The sequence below is a fragment of the Salvelinus namaycush genome, chromosome 38 (genome assembly GCF_016432855.1).
Source record: "Salvelinus namaycush isolate Seneca chromosome 38, SaNama_1.0, whole genome shotgun sequence".
Classification (NCBI taxonomy): Eukaryota; Metazoa; Chordata; class Actinopteri; order Salmoniformes; family Salmonidae; genus Salvelinus; species Salvelinus namaycush.
The window spans coordinates 16,639,971-16,648,086 of record NC_052344.1 but is presented as its reverse complement, the minus strand read 5'-3'; the positions used below and the strand labels follow the sequence as shown (position 1 = coordinate 16,648,086).

At 42.2% G+C, this 8,116-nt stretch overlaps 1 long non-coding RNA gene across 2 annotated transcripts; it reads left to right on the top strand.

Moving 5' to 3' along the window:
* Nucleotides 1–318: 318 nt before the first annotated feature.
* On the top strand, nt 319–7,387 carry LOC120032192. Of its 2 annotated transcripts, XR_005473793.1 has the most exons (11): nt 319–455; nt 2,375–2,520; nt 2,623–2,720; nt 2,836–2,882; nt 3,680–3,778; nt 4,305–4,394; nt 4,964–5,019; nt 5,197–5,378; nt 5,700–6,323; nt 6,560–6,637; nt 6,771–7,387. It is a non-coding gene; the product is annotated as an uncharacterized LOC120032192 (long non-coding RNA). The 2 variants fall into 2 exon arrangements; XR_005473792.1 differs by having other exon boundaries at nt 5,700–6,637.
* The last annotated feature ends 729 nt before the right edge of the window (nt 7,388–8,116 follow it).

Genomic DNA, 8,116 nt, shown 5'->3' with positions numbered 1-8,116 from the left:
ATTTATTGTGCAACAGCAAAATACTAGGCATGATAGCTAGGTCTAAAATAGTGAAGCTAATACAAATAGTTATCATCCTGTAAACATAAAATAGTTTTGAACTTGATAAACTGATGCAAAATTTGGACTAATGTCCTACATTTTAGGGAACAAGCTTTGAAAGACAAAGAATGCGGCGTGAGAATATTTTCACGGCCTTGAGCGCCATCTGGTGTACAATGCGTAAAATGACAACACATTTAGAGCCATTCGCGAGCTCGTCGACAGGTGGCGGTATTGGAAAAAGACCATTGACAGTTCATATCGGCTAGTGGGTGGTCATGTTGCTAAGACAAGACAGGACCCCGTAAAGAACGCTAGCAGCTAACAAACGTATTTTTTTCATTAGTTATAATGTTATGAATTGATATCTGCTTTACAATCAATTTACTGGAGTATAGACGCATGAAACCGAGGTAAGAAGAGAATGATGAATGGTTCTCACACAGCCATGAGCATCTTTGCTAACTTGTTGTTGCTTTTGTTGGTGATGTTATGTGGCTCTATGATATTTACTATCACTAGCAATTGAAGGAAACACTATATAGCCTATTGACGTTGGTGGGCTATTTCAGTTGTTTTGCATAGATAACGTTATTGGCGGTAGTGCTGAGCGATTGTTTTGAGGTCGGTTCGATTTCGGTTCATTATTGTTACGAATCCCTTTGGCCCGACAGTCTAGGGGGGATGGTAATGGGACCCGTAACACAACTCATGCAAATTATAGTAGTGAAAACGTAACAGTGAGAACAAATAACAGACAACTTAATTACCGTCAAACACTAAATGTTTATTTATAAACACACGGTAAATGGGGGGGGGGAAGCAGGAAAAGGGGCTGAGCGGGACCCAAGGAATGAAAGAATAATAATTCAAAAACACCCCTAAGCTAGCCTACTTCACAAACAGCTAACTAACTAACCAAAAATACAGGGGGTGGTCCGCCCAGTTCTAACTAGTGTTTTTAACAATGTTTAACTACGGGTAGTGTAGCCCAAGGGCGACTTGTCTGGTTACCCCCTTTTCCCACCATCAATCAAACACCATAACCAAAACAATACTCACAGGTGGGGACAAAGTGACATGTAGCTGCAAAACACACAAGCGATCTACAGACAGAAGGCATGTTACAAAGAGATTGAGCTGAGGAGACAACCACTGACAGGGGTTTTAAACCAAGGGAAAGGGACTGTGATTGGGTAAGGGAAAAGGAGCAGGTGTCTTCCGATTAGCGACTGATTGGGGAATGATTATTGTCACCTGTGAGTAGGGGAGAAGGAGAGAAAAAGAAATACACACAGGATACACACAGAACACTTGTATCCGTAACAATTATAAAAAAAATAATCACGGTTTTCGATTTCGACTTTGGGTTAAATGCAGTAATAACACAGAATAAAACAATGAATACATGTACTATGATGGTGGTAGACTGCCCATTACTGCTACCATTTATTAACCATCATATTCACATTCATTTATTTCCGTTGTTTATATTAGTTTTTTTATTTTGATGACTTTATTATTTCATTCCAAGTCATCATCTCATCTCTATAGAGCTGCTGCCTATGCTGTCTGACAAAATCACTATTTTGTAGTTCTTCAAAGTAAATAAGGCATACTTTTATGACTACTGAATACCAACTATCAATCACTTTGATCATGTATTTTCAGCTAGAGATACCTGGCCAAGAAACAGCTGCTCTCAATAGAGGTGTCATAATACCCATAAAACCTAGCCATCAAAAGTCACCTTGTCCTAGAGAGATTTACACGGTTAACAAAACGTCACGCCAGGGTAAGCCTACACGAAACACAGACCTTATTTTAAGTGTTTCTAAAGTCCCCTATGGGGAAAATGAATGCTGGAAAAATGATTGGAACCATTTCCTTGTTTGACCACTAGGTTTTATGACTCACACTGTGGTACTCTATATCCCCTCATGGTCATGCATTCTTGTATCTTCCTTAACAGGTGTAAAAAAATAAACGGACCTGACAGGTAGATGCGAAATGGATTATGGTCATTGTAGTTAATTACCATGTTTTATGCGCTAAACAATGTAGAATATTGGCCTGTTGGAAACTACAACACCCTATTACATTGCTCAGTTCAGGCTGGATCTCATTTCTCTTTAGAGAAACTGTGCAATGTGCACATTGAACTCACAGAAAAACATTTATAACTAGTTGTTTAAAAACTGAAAAAGCCTACCCAGGTATGACCGATGTGTGCAGCGATGATGGTGGTAACCTGCATATTGTTTTATTCCTATATTACACAGATTAGAAAAAAAAACATAATGGACTATTTTGTATGATTTCTCTTTTCCAGGTTAGGTGAATGAAGGGAGGACATGGAAAGTGGTCCTGAAGATGAGGCGTCTGTACAGGAAGAAAGCCCTGAGTCTGGTTAGGAGCTGGATGCCTTCCCCAAGGTCCCAGAGAGCTATGTCGAGACCACAGCCACAGGGGGGACAGGTGAGATTTCACTCTCAATACTGCTGACATATGTCTGAATGCTGATTCAATAGCCCCAACTTTGAATGACGTCGCTAATGTTCTTCTCTCGCCCATCCATAGTGTCCTTGATAGCTTTACTGCCATGGCACTGCTGGCTTCTTTGTGTACCGGGACACCTGGATGAAGTATGAATACGAAGTGGATAAAGATTTCTCAAGGTACATAGAACTGTTGATTTTGTTTCATCATGATAAGCTCTTATTTAAGACTGAACTGTGTTTTACTGCCAGTACATTATCTTGGAATCTGACAATACTTTTTCTTCATTTACAGTAAATTGAGAAAAAAAATAGATATTACAGTTGCCGTGAAATGCCAACGTAAGTATTCAACCTTATCACACATTATTTATTGAAATCATTCATGACATCTAGGCCTTCATATTTTGGGCATAATTAATGTGTTATGATGTACTGTATAATTTCCCCCACAACCCCCTGGAGCTAAAGATTGAGTTGGTGTGCTGTTCCAGATGTGGGTGCAGCCATTCTGGACCTGGCAGAGACTATGATAATATCAAATGGCATTCAGTATGAGCCTGTGAGTAGATCACAGAGCTTTCTATTACATACAAATAGACTTTGGTGATCCCAAACCCTGGGAGTTTTTCTTCCCTGTGTATTTTCTTCCCTGTGTATAAATGTTCAGGTGATTTTTGAGCTGACCCCGCAGCAAAGACTGTGGCACAGTTACGCAGTTTAGAATGTAACCACTCTCACATTCATAGACAGAGCTATGGATCCAAGGACTGACCATCCATGATATCAAAATGATCATTGTTATTTTTTGTTGTTGAGCCTATAAAGTGTTTGTTTACAAGTAAATTGTTTATAAACAAAAGAGTAAAACAAGATTCTATTTTGGGTTCTGATTGGGTTAGACAGTTAAACTAAGCTCATGAGACATTTATGTTTTATTCTTAAATAATCAATGGCTATATATCATTAATTTAAAAGTAAAAAAATTGAGGTAGTAATGGTAGATTGGCCCTTTAAGCACTTTGTTAATAGTCAGAAAATCTCACTCAACCACATTCCAAAAGAAAAAAACTATTTTGTCGTCCTTCCTGTATGAAATGAGTAGTTAACCTGTTTCTCCCTCTCCCAACTCTCCTTAGGACGCTGTTGCTGATACAGAACAGGTTGAAGGAGGAGCATTCTCTACAGGTCTTGTACAAGAGTGTTCTAAATGGAGCCCCTACTGCCTTGCCCCCTAGGTTAGTAGGCGTGCCTTATCCCCTAGGTTAGTAGGCGTGCCTTATCCCCTAGGTTAGTAGGCATGCCTTATCCCCTAGGTTAGTAGGCGTGCCTTGCCCCCTAGGTTAGTAGGCGTGCCTTGCCCCCTAGGTTAGTAGGCGTGCCTTGCCCCCTAGGTTAGTAGGTGTGCCTTGCCCCCTAGGTTAGTAGGCGTGCCTTGCCCCCTAGGTTAGTAGGCGTGCCTTGCCCCCTAGGTTAGTAGGCCTGCCTTGCCCCCTAGGTTAGTAGGCCTGCCTTGCCCCCTAGGTTAGTAGGCCTGCCTTGCCCCCTAGGTTAGTAGGCCTGCCTTGCCCCCTAGGTTAGTAGGCCTGCCTTGCCCCCTAGGTTAGTAGACCTGCCTTGCCCCCTAGGTTAGTAGGCCTGCCTTGCCCCCAAGGTTGGTAGGGCTCTCAAATGCAAAATGCATCACTATTGAGGTGTTGGGAAAATGCATTAAGTACAGATATGTTTTCCTACAAAGGTAATAGTATGTGTGTGTGTCTTCAGAGAGGGCACCGCCTCAGAGCCCTTAAGTGCCTGTAGGATACATGGGCACGTCAACAAAGTGGCTGGGAACTTCCACATCACAGTGGGAAAGTAAGATACCTGTACACTTTTCTATAAGCGTGATATATTTAAGCAACAAGGCCCGAGGAGGTGTGGTATATGGCCAATATACCACAGCTGAGGGCTGTTCTAAAGCACAACGCAACGTGGAGTGCCTGGACACTGCCCTTAGCCGTGGTATATTGGCCATATATCACAAACCCTTGAGGTGCCTTATTGCTATTATAAACTGGTTACCAACGTTATTAGAGCAGTAAAAATAAATTTTTGTCATACACATGGTATACAGTCTGATATACCACGGCTTTCAACCAATCAGCATTCAGGGCCCGATCAACAGGGTTATATTTAAGTGCATGTTGTATGTAAATCATTCTTTATGGGTGTAATGAGGGAAAGCTATGTAATACTGCCACAGACTCAGAGGTTCATGGAGTTTGTCTCATACGTTACAAGATTCCAAGCTCCACAAATTGATGCTGCGAATGATTTATGAGTCTATATGTCTGATGGGAAAAAGGGCACTCAACCAATAGAGCACAGTATATTTCTTTTTGATGAAAATGCTCCTCACGCCTCCAACCCTCTGTCTTTCTCAGGCCTGTTCATCATCCTCGTGGCCATGCTCATACAGCAGCTTTTGTAAGCCATGACAGTAAGTTCTCTGTCAGCCAGGAAGGGTGACACTCATTTGCATAAGTTACTCGTTTTTGACAAGGACAACATTAGTACTGTTCTCTGGTTGCTTACATTGCATCTGCATTTCCATGTTTCAAGTGATAGATAAGAGCAGTATCTATTCTAATGCAGTGCCAAATAACTATTTTCTCAGAATCATTCACTCCCAAATAGAGGTTTTCACTGTCACATTCCACCTGACTGCATGTGAGCTGGGTTTCATCAATGCATTGCAGCGTGCAACTTCTCCCATCGGATAGACCATCTGTCTTTCGGAGAAGAGGTCCCCGGCATCATCAATCCTCTGGACGGGACAGAGAAAATCACCAGCAACCCGTAAGTTACTGCTCCTCCTCACCGAGACCAGGAAGTAAACACATGAATATGTTCTTATCAAACCTCATTCAGCTGTTACTCAATGTGTAGCTTCCAGACTATTCTGCTCAGCATGGCCTCATGAGTTTGCAGGGAGAAAATGTAGCCATTTGAAGTGGATTTACTGCAGGCTTGCTTTCATTCACTTACCGTTCAAAGCAGCCTAGTTTCTCCAGGGGAAAGAACTGAAGCCCCCTATTTCACCTTTTCTAGAAGTATTCTGTGTAGTCCGTCACTAGATGGATGGGGTCAAGGGCTTTGCTCTTTGTCTTGTTGTTGCAGATAATGAGATGTTCCAGTATTTCATTACGGTGGTACCTACCAAACTGCACACGTCCAAGGTGTCGGCAGACACACACCAGTTCTCTGTGACGGAGAGGGTAAGTCCTGATTTAGGCACAGATCTAGTATCAGCTTACCTTCCCCAAATCCTCAATATTAACCATCAGGGGGAAAGGAATTCTATTTGATGTTGACCATGATGGAGGATGCTGCAGTGGGTTCAGATAATGGATCAGTCTCCTCATCCATCCATCCAGTCCATTCAGCTCCCTCTGCTGGCTGCCAAAAGTTACTTCTAGCTCTGCTGTATAACACCACCACCTGAGACAGTCATAGATTTCTGTCTTACAAACACACATATTCACATACACAAAGGCTAGATGCTAGAAAGGCCTCTGTGTGTGTGTGTGTGTGTGTGTGTGTGTGTGTGTGTGTGTGTGTGTGTGTGTGTGTGTGTGTGTGTGTGTGTGTGTGTGTGTGTGTGTGTGTAAAGGAGAGAATAACCCCCACCCCACTCTACCTACCCACTGTCTGGTCAAGGAGCCGGTGATTAACCATGCGGCGGGCAGCCACGGTGCGTCTGGGATCTTTATGAAGTACGACACCAGCTCTCTGATGGTCACGGTCAGTGAGCAGCACTTGCCCCTCTGACAGTTCCTGGTACGACTCTGTGGCATCATTGGGGGTATCTTCTCCACCACAGGTCCAGACAACACTCACTCTTACCACCCAGTGTCATGGGCAGAACTCATACTGTTCATGTCTCACAAATCATTCCACAGCTGCTTTGCCAGCCTGATACTGTGCCACGTTAGAGAAATGCACCCTGAACATCTTCATTGATCTTCTCTCTCCCACAGGCATGATCCATGGGTTTGTTGGCTTCTGTTTCGACATAGTCTGCTGTCGCTTCAAACTAGGCCCATATAAACCTAGAGGTGAGCCCAGTCTTCTTTATTGCCACTGAAACTATGTTCAAAATGATGGTAAATCCTTACATGTACCAGTTTCCCTGTGTCTCACTGGTAGTAGTGTATTTACACTGTACCTCTACATGTTCTCTATTTCCAGGTGGTTCTCCCAGATGCCCATGTGAACAACCGTGCTGCTCCGCTCCTGACACGTACAGGAGTAGCCCTCTGACCTGAGCCCATATCCACAAAGCTCTCTGAGTAGGAGTGCTGAGCTTAGATCAGTTTCGCCCTTTTGGATCATAAGATTATATGGACAGATCCTAGATCAGCACTCCTACTGTGAGATGCTTTGTGGATATGGGACCTGGAGACTGCTGCTGATCGTGCACCTACTGTCCCTTCACCTGTGTGGGAATCCAGGAAGAGAAGTCTCCAATCACAAGTATGTGGATTGCTGGGAGTTTGTTTTGAACCAAATAAGAGTAAACTGATTAGGATCCGACAATCATAATTGTTCTATTTATTGTTTTGGACAGTATCCTCATATGACTACCATTATAATATATTTATATCCTGTAAATATGTATTTTACACTGACAAATGGAAAGCAGCTAACTCCCCAGTTTTATCAGGCTTAGTGTGTAAAGGTATTTGGACGTTGTTATCTGTAAGTTAGGCTGAATGAAATCTGATCCTCCTATGTTATCATTCATACCATTAACATGTCACGTTTGTTCTATTTCTATCTATTTGCACTGTTCAGTATCTGTTTCACATCTGTCAATGGGAGATGTCCTATTAAATGTGTTTTAGTGCACTTCACCACTTCATGTTGTACACTTTACATTCATTTAAATCTCTCTCGTTTGGTATCTCACTATCCTCTGGTGATGGTGCATGCTTTTAGCCTGCGCTTACACAGGCAGTTTATTTCGGATCTTTTTTTCCACTAATTGGTCTTTTGACCAATCACATCAGATATTTTCACGTCCAATCTTTTTCAGATCCGATTGGTCAAAAGACCAATTAGTTAAAAAAAGATCAGAATTGGGCTGCCTGTATAAACGCAGCCATGGAAGTAGGCTAAATCTATTTTCTACATGAGGCAGCAGTGTATGAAGCAGAATGATTAGCACACTGACCAATGTGTTGTCTTTTGGTTTATTCATGTTTTGCCAAACAAACTTTAAGTGTTTTCAGAGCAGGAATAGAAGGTCATTTAACATTTGCCAATTACATTTGAAAAAGGAAAATTCAACAAAATAAACAAAGTCGTAAGTGTTGCAGTTCACAGAACACTGCCCAGTTAGCTCTGATCTACCCACAGTGCTCTGCTTCCACTATGTATCATAACAAAGACACTGCTTTGTTATCAACATGACAGACGCCAAGATCCATAACAAGCAGGACATTGTGTTCAACTTCATTGTACAGGAAAAGCCATGTTCTGTGTTGGGCATTTGGTTCATAGTCCCTTACTGAATTTAGGAAAGGACGGTCACT